This window comes from Arachis duranensis, chromosome 2, assembly GCF_000817695.3.
Source record: "Arachis duranensis cultivar V14167 chromosome 2, aradu.V14167.gnm2.J7QH, whole genome shotgun sequence".
In the NCBI taxonomy this organism is placed as follows: domain Eukaryota; kingdom Viridiplantae; phylum Streptophyta; class Magnoliopsida; order Fabales; family Fabaceae; genus Arachis; species Arachis duranensis.
The window spans coordinates 9,248,940-9,263,546 of record NC_029773.3 but is presented as its reverse complement, the minus strand read 5'-3'; the positions used below and the strand labels follow the sequence as shown (position 1 = coordinate 9,263,546).

The following is a 14,607-nucleotide window of genomic DNA, read 5'->3' as shown; positions in this document are numbered from 1 at the left end:
AAAAATTATCGAACTTCAAATCTAATAATACCTGAAACTAAAAATTTGAAAAAACTATCACAAAATCGACTCTTTTTCAAGTTAAATTTTTTTAAAGAATACAGAAACTATTTTTGTATACGGAAACAACACAAGTGTTGGTATTTTAATAAAAAAAAATGTTTGAAATCAGTATACAGTGTTTATGGCTCCATTTTCTTGAGACTACAGTATGCTAGTTCTTGGGATTTGATTTCTTGAGAGACTCTAAATCAATTGTTAAATGGTATTATTATTGAAAAACTTATGATGGAAAAAAGACACGTTATACTGATGTGCCACATCGGAAAATATACCTTTAAGAAAGTTGTGATGCAATATAAAAAGAAGAGTAAAGTATTTTTTTTTTATTTTTAATGTTTGGAATAAGTCACAAAGTTATCCATAATATTTCAATCGTCCTATTTAAGTCTCTAACATTTTAAAATTGACTCAATATTGTCTTGCCGTTAGGGATCCGTTAGGGATGATTTTGAAACGTTAGGGACTTAAATAGTTGTATTGAAATAAATTTTATTTTTATCCTTCAATAATATCAATTTTTTACTGTACATAATTTTTTAATCACATCTAAGTAAATTACAGTTAATTACATTACTTTCATTCTAAATAAATTATTTTTTTATAATTTTACTCTTAAAATAATGTAATTTTTTTATAAATAAATAAATTTTACACTTTCATTCTAAATAATGTAATTTTATTTTCATTACTTAATCACATTACTTATTTTTTTATAATTTTACACTTTTATTCTAAATAAATTAATTATTTTTATTATTTTACACTTAAAGTAATGTAATTTTTTTATAAATAAACAAATTTTATACTTTCATTCTAAATAATGTAATTTTACTTTCATTAGTTAATCATATTACTTATAATTTTTTTATAATTTTACACTTTCATTCTAATCGCATTACATTATTTATTTAGAATGAGAGTGTAAAGTTTATTTATTTATAAAAAAATTACATTATTTAAGTATAAAATTATAAAAAATAAATTTATTTAGAATGAAAGTAACGTGACTAAGTGTAATTTACTTAAATGTGATTAAAAAATAATTGAATACTATGTGCAGTAAAAAAATTAATATTATTGAAAGATAAAATTAAATTTATTTCTATGTATCATTTTTGTCCTCAACGTTTTCGTTCTATTTAAGTCCCAAACGTTTCAAAATCGTCTCAATTTTGTCCCGCCATCAATTCTGTTAACGGATCCATAATGGCAGGACAACATTGAGTCAATTTTGAAACGTTAGAAACTTAAATAGGACGATTGAAACGTTAGAAACAACTTTAGGACTTACACCAAACATTGGGAACAAAAATGATATTTACTGTAAAAAGAAAAGACATGACAATATTTCCAATATACTTGGATGGGGTTAATGGGTGATCAACAAGGCCATAACGACCTCCATTGCATTTGGGTCTACCCAAGTGGTGAAGTTTATGTCATAATTTGTGACAACAGCAGAGGTCTGTGTACTTGTAGCCTCTACTAAACTAATTTTTTTTGTGTCTCTCTACTAAACTAGTTAATTAAATATTATCGAATTTAGAAGGTATTAAATATGATTTTGATTGAGTATTAGCATAAGTATAACTCCAAAAGGCTTCATGAGCTATTTGTGTTAGATCAATGATGATAATATCTCTGTTTGCAACTTCACAGCTCTATTTAATTATATATTCTTCAATTACACAATAACTATTTTGTCCTTATAATTATTATCTTTATTATTTGATTACAATAAACTTTTATAAGACACTTTTGGTTATATATGATTTAGAGTTAAGTACTTTTTTCGTCCTTAAGGTTTAAGGTGAAAATTAAAACCGTCCCAACCTTTTTTTCTTATTAAAATCATCTCAACATTACAAAATTTATAAAATATTAAAATCGTCCTTTTTTACCTCAATTTTATTTTTTAGCCGAATTACCCTTAACAAATAATAAAAATAATACTAAATAATAAAAACAAAAACAAAAAACCACCCCCCACGCCCACGCCCACCCCCACCCGGATATCTCTTCCCTGTCCCATTCCATTCTTCTTTCCCAAAACCCCAATTCTTCTTCCCTCATTAAACAAAATATCCTCCACACCCTTACCATTAACAACAGTAATAACCAAAAATTCTCCACCCGCAAACTATGCACTAAAATAAAAATTGCAAATCTCTTGTTTTTATTATTACAAGCAAGCTTCTCATCAATACCACTAGTACATATATCTTGGTAATGAGAATCACATAACAAATATATAAAATCTAAAATATACCACAATGCAAGAATAAATTGAACTCGCTTTATTTAAGTTAATTCATGTTGAAGATATAATAAGGTAAGAATTTGATAATCACGGAGAAGACCAGAATGAGCGAATCATTGGGAAAATAGCAAACTTCATGAGACCATTGTTGCAATGGAAGCCATTTTTCTCATTGCAAGCAAAGTAGTAAGGCTGCCACTTGTTCAACACGGACTTGAATCCTTCTCCTCCTCCTTGCGTTGCTTTAGCCACCCTCTTCGCCTTCTTAATGTCGCAATTCATGAAGCTCCACAAATTCAAAAACAGGTACACGCTGTGTTGGAAAGGGTTCGTCGCATTTGGAGCTTCATACTTGAATACTGCATCCACTCACACCCACAACCAACTTTGCTTTAAAATCACAAGAAGAAGGTGGAAAAGGAGGCGGGAACGGAGATGGTACGGTGGTGGAAAGAGAGAGAAGAAGAATTGGGGTTGTGGTTGGGAAGGGGGTTCCGAAGAGAGGGGTAGGAAGAAGGGGATGGGAGGCCAAAAATTGAAGGGGATGGGAGGCCAGAAACTTAAGAGATACGGAGACGGGGTGGGAGTTTGGGGGGTTGTTGTTTTGTTTTTATTTTTATTTTTATTATTATTTTTATTAATTATTAAGGGTAATTTGGTCAAGATAATAAATTGAAGTAGAAAAGGACAATTTTATAACGTTTTGTAATATTGAGGATGATTTTAATAAGAAAAAAAGATCGGAGACGATTTTGATTTTCATCTCAGACCTTAGGGACGAAAAAAGTACTTATCCCATGATTTAAGTAATATTTGATATTAGGTCTTTATGTCAATAATAATTAGTGTACATCAATTGTTGAGTTTAGAATTTATGATAATAATCTAAAAATAAATTTGATGTTATTAATTAGGGCAAGTTACCAAAATAAATTGTTTGAAAACCAATATTACCGAAATACAACTTTTAAACATTACATATGCAAATGCAACTTTCATAGATCTATAGAAACCGTGAGAGGGTATAGCGGTTTACATTATAACACACCAAAGAAGAAACCGCGGCACTCCTCCAGCAGTTTCTTCATGAATTCCTAAATTGCATAAACCACGGTAGGGGTATAGCGGTTTATGCAATTGTCATTATTCTCTTTCTACCACTCTACTGCTTTACATGAAAAAATATTCTAGGAGATACGTGCATCTGCCAATTTTATATAGAAGCAACAATCATTCATCGGAGTTATTTTTGTCACTGTCTTCCTGGTATATCTGATACTCTTCATCAATTCCTATCTCATGTGCTTTGTTATTGTCATTTTCATTAGAGGAAAAGCTAACAAAAAGCTCCTGTAAATGAGTTCTTGAAAGATTCTCCATGCTGAGATCTAATCATTATAAAGGAACTCAAAAGTGCCCACAACATCTTCACACATATATATTAAACATGATATTAGAAGAAAATGGTAGTGCACTATGATTTATCTTTCGTATTAAATCGGTGCCAGGCAATAACCAATAATGAGAGTTGAGTATTAAACATGAAAAATTAGAGTTTACATATAAAAGGATACTAGAATGAGGCGGCAGAGGCATTTCACAATCTCCAACCTACAACAAGAGTCAACAACACAAATTAAAAGTCAAAAGCCATCGATAATATAACCTATTGAGAAACACTTAAAAATCACAGAGTATAAATAACAATTACCAGATCAAATTTTGCATAAGCATCCCATTCTTCATCATTATTATTAGTCTCAGCTACTGCCATTTCTTCATCATCAACATTGTCAGCCTCACCTTTCTTTTCCAAACCTATATGTTCCACACAAAACTTATAATAACTTCTCTTAAAAAATATCAATAATTTCTCAATCAAACTGAAGAGTTTGTGGCAATTTACTGTAGTCTATTTTCATTTTTTCAAACTTTGCAGTGGCAGATTTGAATGAATTCTCTACACCAGGCTTTGGGAATACTAATAGGAACCTCATCATGATACGTTGTCTAATATAATTGAGCATGTTTTATGTAAACCATCCAGTTGCAAACTGTGAAATTAGCATGTTAGATGCAACTCAAATAATTAATTTGAATGAGTTTTATTGTCGTCCAATCAAACGTTTGTGTCTATAAAAACTTTTAAGATAATAAGTTCCTACCGCGGTTTATGCAGTTTAGGAATTCGTGAAGAATCCGCTGGAGGGGTGCCGCGGTTTCTTCTTTGGTGTGTTATAATGTAAACCGCTATACTTCCTCTCGTGGTTTATGTATATTACCTAATCCGCTATCCCTCTCTCGCGGTTTCTATAGATTTATGAAAGTTGCATTTGCGTCTTCAATGTATAAAAGTTGTATTTCGATAACATTGATTTACAAACAATTTATTTTGATAACTTGCCCTATTAATTATGTGAGTGTACAATGAAAAGTGTTAATTTATAGGTTAAGGATACAATTTAATCATCATTATGAAATAAACCTAATATAACTAACTTTGAAGGTATTTGTTAATTAGGAAGAACAATATGTACTTGAATTGGATTGTCACTAAAGTATATAAAAATGTCCGTTAGTGAACTTTGTGGAACTATGAAAATATGACCTAAGATAAGAATAGATAAATAAATAAATTAATGTATCCTAATGAAAAAAAATTGTAATCTAAGATATGCTTTTTAAGTATTTGATTTGATCAATGCAAGACTCCGCATATTCTAATTCTTTTTTCTCCTAGTACAAATATAAACATCTAAAATAATAAATATGATATCATTTGATAAGTTTTGAAAAAATTGTTCTCTTTATTCTTCAGATACTTCGTTTTTGTAATTTTGTTTTTCTTATCTTCTGGCTTCTGAATATGTTGTCATTCTTAGAATGTGAAAGTTTTCTTTTTCACATTGTATTACTGAAAATCACTTCAACTAGAGACTAATAACCAACTATTTATTGGGTTCATTGAATAAAATATTCTAGTCCCACGTCGAGAGCATGAGGCAAAAGGCAATATGTCTGGCATTGAAGTCCCACATCGAGTGAAGAAGAGTATGAAAAGTCTACAAGACGCTATAAAAAGCGAGACACTATAACAATTTAAGGATACTTACCTGGACGGGGTCAATGGGTGAACAAAAAGACCCATGACCTAGGCTGGTGACTTTCATTGCACTTTGGAAGGGTGCTCGCCTAAGGTCTACCCAAGTGGTGGAGCCTACGTCATAATTTGTGGTAGTGGGGACCTGCGTTCGCGCGGTCCCTATCTAAATTGAGTTTAATGTGAATGATAAAATTGTTTTTTACATTAAATTTCCATTTTTTGAATTTCAATTTTTTGCATTCAATGAAATAACATTTTTTTTCTTTTCTTTTCATGTAGGAGTTAATAGATTTATGTAGATTTATAGTTACCCGTAATGATTCCAATTTTTTTTTCATTGAACTCCTAAAATATTTCAACATTTCACATACAATGAAATAATTTAATGGGTTTTATTTTATCTCAAGAGATTGTCACCATTAGCAATGGTAATTGACAAATACAAATTCAATGATAATTAACTTATTAATATTTTTTTATACTCGAGATTCCAAGGGTTATATATTCTTTTTTTAGATTGTTAGTTTGCCACTCGACTCGAAAGGGAGAGTAAAAGTTTACATGGACTTTTAATCTGTCTCCTTTAACATTATCATTAAAGATGAACTAAGATCCAACCGTACAACTAAAACATCACAAAAGTTTCTTAGAAATTATTTCTTCTCATGCTCAAAATTATCGTCGAACTCTATAATTGTTGTTGCTACAAGATCGATTACACCCATTTAGCCGGATTGCTATCAGCCGTAAGCTCCCATTGTCTTTTCATTTTGAATTCTTCTATATTTCAAGGTCAAGTTCTTGAACATCTCTTTATTAGATATCATTTTATTTTTCAAGAATATTTGCTCCCAATCAGTCTCATTCTTACCTTTAATCCACTCAACCACACATCTATTTTCTAATACTATTTTTATTTCCTCTTCTTTCAAATTCATTTCTTCCAAAAAAAAATTGGATTGTCATAATTATTCCTTTCAAAACAGCATCCCCTTTTATCTTTTCTAGTATGACATCCCTCATGAAGCATATCAATTCTCCGTTTTTTGTTGTTAAGTATTCGTCTGCAAAAAAAAAAAACCATTCAAATCTCGACTATAATTATATAATACCACCAAATCCATTCTTTTTCACATCCTTTAGGTTCTATTTGTGCACTACCAATTCTCCTTTTCTTATTCTCAACATATCATAGGTTTATTTACAATAATTTGTATTTGTTCTCAAGTACTCTCTCATGTGATAATATTATTCTTAAACACCCTCTGATTCCTACAATTCCAAATAGATCACAAATTAAAATAGCAAAACATATAATAATTTTTTTTTTCTTCATACATGTTATCTCCTGATTTAACCAATTTTCAAATTAAAATTTTAATTTAGATGGACCAACCCAATTAACACTATCCCAACTTTGAGTCATCCACCATAAATGGAAACAAAATTTGCACTGTAAAATTACTGGACCTCTAATTTAGGGTAAAAAACCATAATAAGCCAACTGACTACAAAAATTACGTAAATAAGCCAAAGCAAAAATCGTTTCAGCAATAAGCCAGAACGGATTTTTATATAATTCGAACCAGGCTAGTTTGAACTGTAATTGTGAGTAAATCGAACCAGTATAGTTCGAATTAGTTGTTTTGGGTTGGTAATAAATCGAACCAGGTTGGTTCGAATTAAAAATGAATGTAATTCGAACCAACTTGGTTCGAATTATAGAGAGGGACGCTTCTGGTGTAATTCGAACCGGCTTGGTTCAAATTACACAAATCATAGTTCGAACCAGACCGGTTCGAATTAGTTTGAGACTGAGCTGTATATATATGGTTCCAAACGTGAGTTAGTCTCAATAGAGGGAGTAAGATGGCTAGTGAGGAGAGTTTTGTGGTTTTGGTGCATCACAGAGGATCTGTCAATAGAAAAACTCGTTCCGGAGTAAAGTTCACAGATAAGAATCCTCTATGTATTATCGTAACTTCTACGACGAGTTATGATGACCTTGTTAGCGCTGTACTAATGAAGCTTGGTCTGAAAGGTGCGAAGCGGGTAAAGAAGTTTTTCTATCGCATTCCAGTCACGGTGCTATAGAATACGGTGAAGTATGATTGCTTCACGATTAATAATGATGTCGACTTGCAAGTAATGTTTCTTTGTCGGCGGCAGTTTCCGGAGGTGAGGACACCAGAGTTGTTGGCACGGCTGGTGGATGTGGTATCCAGCTCCGGCGGTTCGAATCGGAATACGAACACTATAGCGAATGCAGCAGGTTCTAGTTCCCGGCCTGCCGTTGCTTCCTCCTCCGTCCCTGTGTACGAACCAGTCGTCCAACCTGTCGCCTCCACGTCATTTGCTGTTGACCTCAATGGCACCGAAGGCGACGAGGTAGTGGAAAGGAAAAATTTGCCGAATGCTTTAGTGGGAGTTGCACCTGTTGGCATTGGAGACGGTTTTTTGGGTGATGAAGAGGAGGATGACGTCGAGCCGGATATGATTGACGATGACACCGCTGATGATATTGGAGCGAATGGGCCTTCATTGGCGGTAGGTGGTTCTAGCTCTGGCACACAGCAGTATCCACCACATTTTTCCTCGTTGGAGTTGGACGCCATGAGACATGAGGGGGTTTTAGGGCACGCTGTTGGATTCGGAGCTAGAGATGCGGAAGGGACTGCTGGTCTGACAGAGTTCGTGGTTGGTCAGCAATTCCAGGATAAAGATGAGGCCCTTTTAAGTGTGAAGACTTATAGCATCCGGCGAGGGGTACAGTACAAGGTGGTGGAGTCCGATCACCGCCGGTATGTGGGCAAGTGTTCCGAGTTTGGGAATGGGTGCACATGGTTGATTCGACTGAGTCTCCGGAAGCGCAAGGGCATATGGGAGGTCAAACGGTACAATGGACCTCACACTTGCCTGGCCAAATCCATCTCGAGTGACCACAGGAGTTTGGATTATCATGTGATTTCGGCGTTCATTATGCCAATGGTTAGGGCTGATGCATCCGTGAGCATAAAGGTGCTCCTGAACGCTATGGCACTGCACTTTGGTTTTAGGCCGACTTACCGGAGGGTTTGGATGGCGAAGCAGAAATCTATTGCCCTCATCTACGGTGACTGGGATGAGTCCTACAACGACCTGCCTAGGTGGGTGTTGGGTGTCCAGCTGACGATGCCTGGTAGTGTTGCGGTCCTTAAGACGAGCCCGGTTCGAGTTGGAGGACTGGTGGACAAGTCTCAAGCGTACTTCCACAGACTTTTCTGGACTTTCCCGCCGTGCATCGAGGCATTCTGTCATTGCAAGCCGCTAGTCAGCATTGACGGCACACATCTTTATGGGAAGTATGGGGGAACGTTGCTCATCGCGATTGCACAGGACGGGAACTCCAACATTCTACCTGTCGCATTCGCACTAGTAGAGGGTGAGAATGTGGAGTCCTGGACATTCTTTCTCTCGCACCTTCGACAGCACGTGACCCCGCAGCCCGGTCTGCTGGTTATATCGGACAGGCACAACGGCATCAAGGCTGCGCTTGAGGCCCCTGACGGCGGTTGGTTACCGCCATCTGCGTACCGTGCATTCTGCATACGACACGTAGCGGCTAATTTTGCCCTTACCTTCAAGGGCAAAGATGCTAGGAGGCTCCTAGTGAACGTGGCGTATGCGAAGACCGAGGTTGAGTTTGATTACTGGTTTGATATTCTGCGATCTGAAGATCCGGCGATGTGTGAGTGGACGAACCGGATTGATTACTCATTGTGGACTCAGCATCGTGATGAGGGGCGGAGATTCAGTCACATGACGACGAACATCTCCGAGTGTGTGAACTCTATCCTCAAGGGGGTCAGAAATCTCCCTGTAGCATCCCTGGTGAAGGCAACATATGGTAGGCTTGCGGAACTCTTTGTTCGCAAGGGGAGAGAGGCTGAGGCCCAGATGGGAACGGGACAACAATTCAGTCAGCATTTGGTGAAGTGTATTGAGGCCAACTTGAAGACGGCCAGGTGCTTCACGGTGACGCTGTATGACCGGGATAACTCCGAGTTCACTGTAGCAGAGACCACTCCGACTGGTTCTTTCTCCTTGGGTACTTACAGAGTATCACTTGCCTCTCGGACATGTGACTGCAGGTACTTCCAGGCTCTTCATTTCCCGTGTCAGCACGCCCTTGCATGCTGTGCCTACTCACGGGTCACCTGGACCTCTTACGTTCACAGCGTCTATCAGATTAGCTCGGTGTTCAGTGTGTATCGAATGGGATTCACACCTCCGATCCCGGAGGGCTTCTGGCCACCTTACGACGGGCCCACGGTGATTCCAGACCCGGACAAGAGGCGTGCGAGAGAGGGTCGTCCTAGATCCACTAGGATACGGAGGAATATGAACGAGGCAGATCCGAGTCGGCCAAAGAGGTGCAGCCTATGTCGCCAACCCGGACACACACGACGTAGTTGCCCACAGGTTGGAGGATCGTCTCAGACAGGCCGCCATTAGTGCGCATGTTGTTAGTGTTAGTATTATTTACATTTAAGTTTTTCTGTTAGATGCAATGTTTGAGCATGTATGTAACTAGTTGATCTTTATACATTGTACTTTGATTGTTGCGAGTAGTAATGAATATGTCTTCTTTCATTATGAGTACTGCTACATGTTCCGTATATGCAAAATTTAATAAGTAAAAATAAACACTAAACCAATTCATGATTCATTGATTCTAAATAGTCAAGGTCTGACAACACAAATAACAAAAAACATAGGTGAACAGACTATAACTTAACAAGAAAAGTACATATCACTATCATACATGATTGAACTTTAGGGTACAAAATACATGAAACGTCAATCATCTAAACAGATGCGAGCCAGTACCACAGCGACGGGCTACCCGTGCCCTCTGACCTCGGCGGATAAACGGCTCCTCATCCTCGATGTCATCCACATCCTCCTGTGGGGCAGGCTGTGCTGGTGGCGCAACATGCAGGGGTGCCGCCGAAAGCCCTGCGACAGACTCTGATGCAGCGGTGAAGGCGGATGGAGGAGTACCTCCGAGACAGAACTGGTGACCAGCGGATGAGGATGGAGGCTCATTCAGATCAACATCTAACGGGGCCTGCGTGCCTGAGGTCTGACCACCACTGCGGGGAGTCACATCCCCTTGCATGATGGCGGTGATCTTCTCTAGGAAACGTGGACTCCCGAAGTCCCCAACAAGCGTGTCTGACCCAATAAAGTCTGACAACTGTGATCCCGAGATGCGCCAAGGTGTACCCCCCTGCTCAGGCTGGTCATCGGCTGGCACATCAACGAAGTAATCTCCAAGAGGGCCTGATCCAAGTACAGCGTCACCTGTGTCAGCCCCGTCACCCATCCATGTACCATACCACTCTCCTGCATGAACCTCACCCTGTGTGCTAGTACCAGCAGCTGCAGCAGCCCCTAAACCACCCCCGACAATGTGCCCATGCTGATCATCGTCATCGTCCCCATGGTCAGCACGCCCCCTTGCCCTACCTCCCTGGCCTCGTCGTCCGCCTCTAGCGGGACCGGCGTCGTAATCATCGTGCACAGCGTGATCAAGCCACCTCCACTCACGCTGGCTCCGCCGTGTCCCCACACCCATCCTCCTCTCAACCCTACGCCTGTCGGGCACGTCCTCAGGACGATCCATGTCAGGAACTCGCCCCGGGCCCCGCTGTGAGGCCTCAACTAGAATCGAAACTGCTCTAAGATCCCCCAACTGCGTCTCCGGAGATAAGAACCTCTTCCCATGCTGACTCCACCAATCAAGGAACGCATGCGACGGTCCAGGGTCGGCAACAACGTCGAACCTTAGTACACAGTCATGACGAGAGTCCCAAAGGAGATGCCACTTCTGCAAAGTAGACGGGAACCATCGATCGCCGCCTCTCCCGTCCTTGGACATCAGAAAGTCAATGTTCAGGGCGGGATGCGGAGGGGGCTGTACTGACAAACCCCATTTGTAGGGTTTATCTTGTGCTTGATTTAAGGGATTTTATGACCTTTTACCCACATTTATTCAATGAAATAGCATGGTTTTATAACTTCTCCTTTAATTGTGCTTAAGCACAACCTGAAGTACGTCGGGGCTATTGTACGGCATCCATATAAACTGCAAAAGGAACTCACCCTTGTCAGGGCAACTGTAGTACACAACTAGAAAAGCTTGATTATAAAAGGACACTTGTTAACTAGCATACTCACCTCCCTGTCCTGTAACCGGTCTATCCTGAGCCTCCACATCTGCACTCTAGGACCCTTCTCGCTCCCAGAAGGGTTGTAACCTGACCATTTGCACCATACACATGTGTTACATCTACTGAAATATGTGTTCACTCTCCTGCAATAGAATATTAATGAATACGCAGTGATGTATGTCAAATTGAAATAGATAAGGCCTAGTATAGTACCTCGAGGCCAACGGCCAGCTCAACTCCTCATATCCTGCAGGCCTAAACCGAGGAAAGCGCCAAAAGATCCAAGACTGAAGTAGCTGAAGCGGGCCCGCTAACTTGACGACATGTCTGTTCGCCACTCGGCACATGCACCGGTACAACCATGCCAGTGCTGCAGAACCCCAGCTGTAGGTTCCCATCTCCTCCATCCTAGCTACGTAGGGCAGCCATCTGATGTGAATGCGGTTGCCAGACTTCTCCGCAAACAGCTGCATGCCCAACAACATCATGATGTACGCACGGGCATATCGGCGCACAGTGTCATCATCTGCATCCTCAGGGCACTCACCGAAAGTCTCCTGAAACCAGCTGCAGTTCACTGCGTACTTCTGAACCTGACTGGGAGGAGGTATAACTCCGAGCAACTCCTGGAACCAGACCCAGGCTGGATGGCCACCCTCGATGTATATATGGAACTCTGACAAGCACCCGCTCACGTAACGGCCGTCCACTGGCAAACCCAGCTGGTATGCCACGTCCTGGAGTGTGATCGTGCACTCTCTAAACGGCATATGGAAGGTGTGCGTCTCGGGACGCCATCGCTCCACGAATGCACTGATAAGGGCCTCGTCTAGCCGGAACCATCGGTCGTTCAGCCTTGCAAGATGGTATAGACCTGCCATCTGCAAGTACGGAACGTATCTGTCATCAAGTCGCATGCCCTGCTGCCGCCGCATGCTCCTAATGCATCGCTGGGGCTGCGCACAAAATGAACCGCATAGTTAGAACCAGCATAAAATATAACCACAACCGTAAGCAGCACGATAAATCATCAACAAACCATTCTGCTAAATAAAACCACATACCCTAAACCACTAACATAAATCGCTTGCATAAACCACTCGCAAAAACCGCTAACATAAACCACTACCCTAAACCACAAACCTAAACCACTAGCATAAACCACTAACTTAAACCGCTAACTAAAACCACTAACATAAACCACTACCCTAAACCACAAACCTAAACCACTAGCATAAACCACTAACTTAAACCGCTAACTAAAACCACTAACATAAACCACTAACATAAAACCACTAACATAAACCACTAGCATAAACCACTAACTTAAACAGCTAACTTAAACCACTAACATAAACCACCTACATAAACCACTAACATAAACCACCATCTAACCCACATGCAAAACCACTAAGGGACAAATACCGCTAGAATCAAAAATAGTTCTGTACTAACCTCCTCGTTGATGACCCCGGCTATATGAGTGACTTCGTCCAAGCGATATAGCCGTGCAGGATCGTCCCCCATGAGCAGAGTATTCCGTTCAGGTCTTCCTCGGAGAGAATCTGGGTCGTTTTCTCTGAGATTTTGTGGGGTAGGGGGGAGGAATAATAGTTCGAATGAGGGTGATTCGAACTCCTTATATAGCCGAATCGCCACTAATTCGAACCACCTTGGTTCGAATTATGAAGGAGCACGCCAAGGGTAATTCGAACCAGGTTGGTTCGAATTACATGTTTTGCTTTCCAATGAATAATTCGAACTGGTATAGTTCGAATTACATGCATCATGAGTTCGAACCACCCTGGTTCGAATTACGTTCAAACTTCCTCTCCCCTAATTCGAACCATCCTGGTTCGAATTACTAAGGTTTATAGTTCGAACCACATTGGTTCGAATTACATAAAGATAATGTTTGGCTTATTGCTGAAACAATTTTCGGTTTGGCGTATTTAGGTTACACACTTCATGCCTTGGCTTATTATAGTTTTTTACCCTCTAATTTATTAATACCTGAGACTAGAGGGTTGAAAAAACTATTATAAAATAGAATTTCTTTTGCATTACATTTTCTAAAGAGTACATAAACTATTTTTGTATACATAACAATACAAATATTGATATTTTAATCATAAAAAAAGTTTGAAATTTTCCTATAGAATTTATGGTTCCACATTCTTTGAATTATGGTAAATTATGCTAATTCTGGGAATTTAATTGCTAGGAAAACTCTGAATCAGTTGTTGAATGGCATTTGTTTTTTCAATTGGATCAAAATTCTGGACTCTATTGAGAAGAAAAAAAAGCAATAAATTCTTACAAAATATCACAAATATCAATTCTCCAACTAGAATTACAAGCAAAACAAAATACTCTCCGTACTAAAACTAACACCTAGATAAAAGTTCTTCAAAACGATACCATCTAAACGGCTTAGTCAAGAAGATATCTATATATCAAAACACACAACATCAAAATCATATCAAATAACATCCAAGAAACACGCCATGGTCTTCTATCGAATTTGCTACACCAGAAGCTATGACTCATTTTCTCAGCATGAATTCTCACACATACTTATTTATATAACCCACTCTCTCCTACTTCCCAAAATACCAACAAAAAATAGAGAAAGATGACTGCTATGGGTTTAGTATCACTAACATGACTAGAAACAGTTCTCTTCCTTTCTCTAGGCCTTGTTTTTATGCTAACTTTCTTTGGAGCTTTTCTTTTATATATGGTTGCCCTCTGAAGTTGTTTCAAAGTTGTTTCCTCATCACTGCAATACATTATCAGTTGAGATCTAATTTTTCAAATCTTGATTGTTTCTTTTTATATCTTCTGGTTTATTGTTACTTTTATTCTCATATCAGTAATTTACTTCGTTCTTTAGCCTTGTCAGGTTTTTTTAATTCTTTTTTGTTGGTTTTTTCTTCTTTTGTTACTTTCTTTTTCTTTTTTTT

General features: G+C 38.7%; 1 non-coding gene across 1 annotated transcript; it reads left to right on the top strand.

Annotated features, from left to right (window-relative positions):
* The first annotated feature begins 5,428 nt into the window (after positions 1–5,428).
* LOC127745138 (U1 spliceosomal RNA) lies at positions 5,429–5,588 on the top strand. The gene has a single exon (XR_008006334.1). It is a non-coding gene; the product is annotated as a U1 spliceosomal RNA (small nuclear RNA).
* The last annotated feature ends 9,019 nt before the right edge of the window (positions 5,589–14,607 follow it).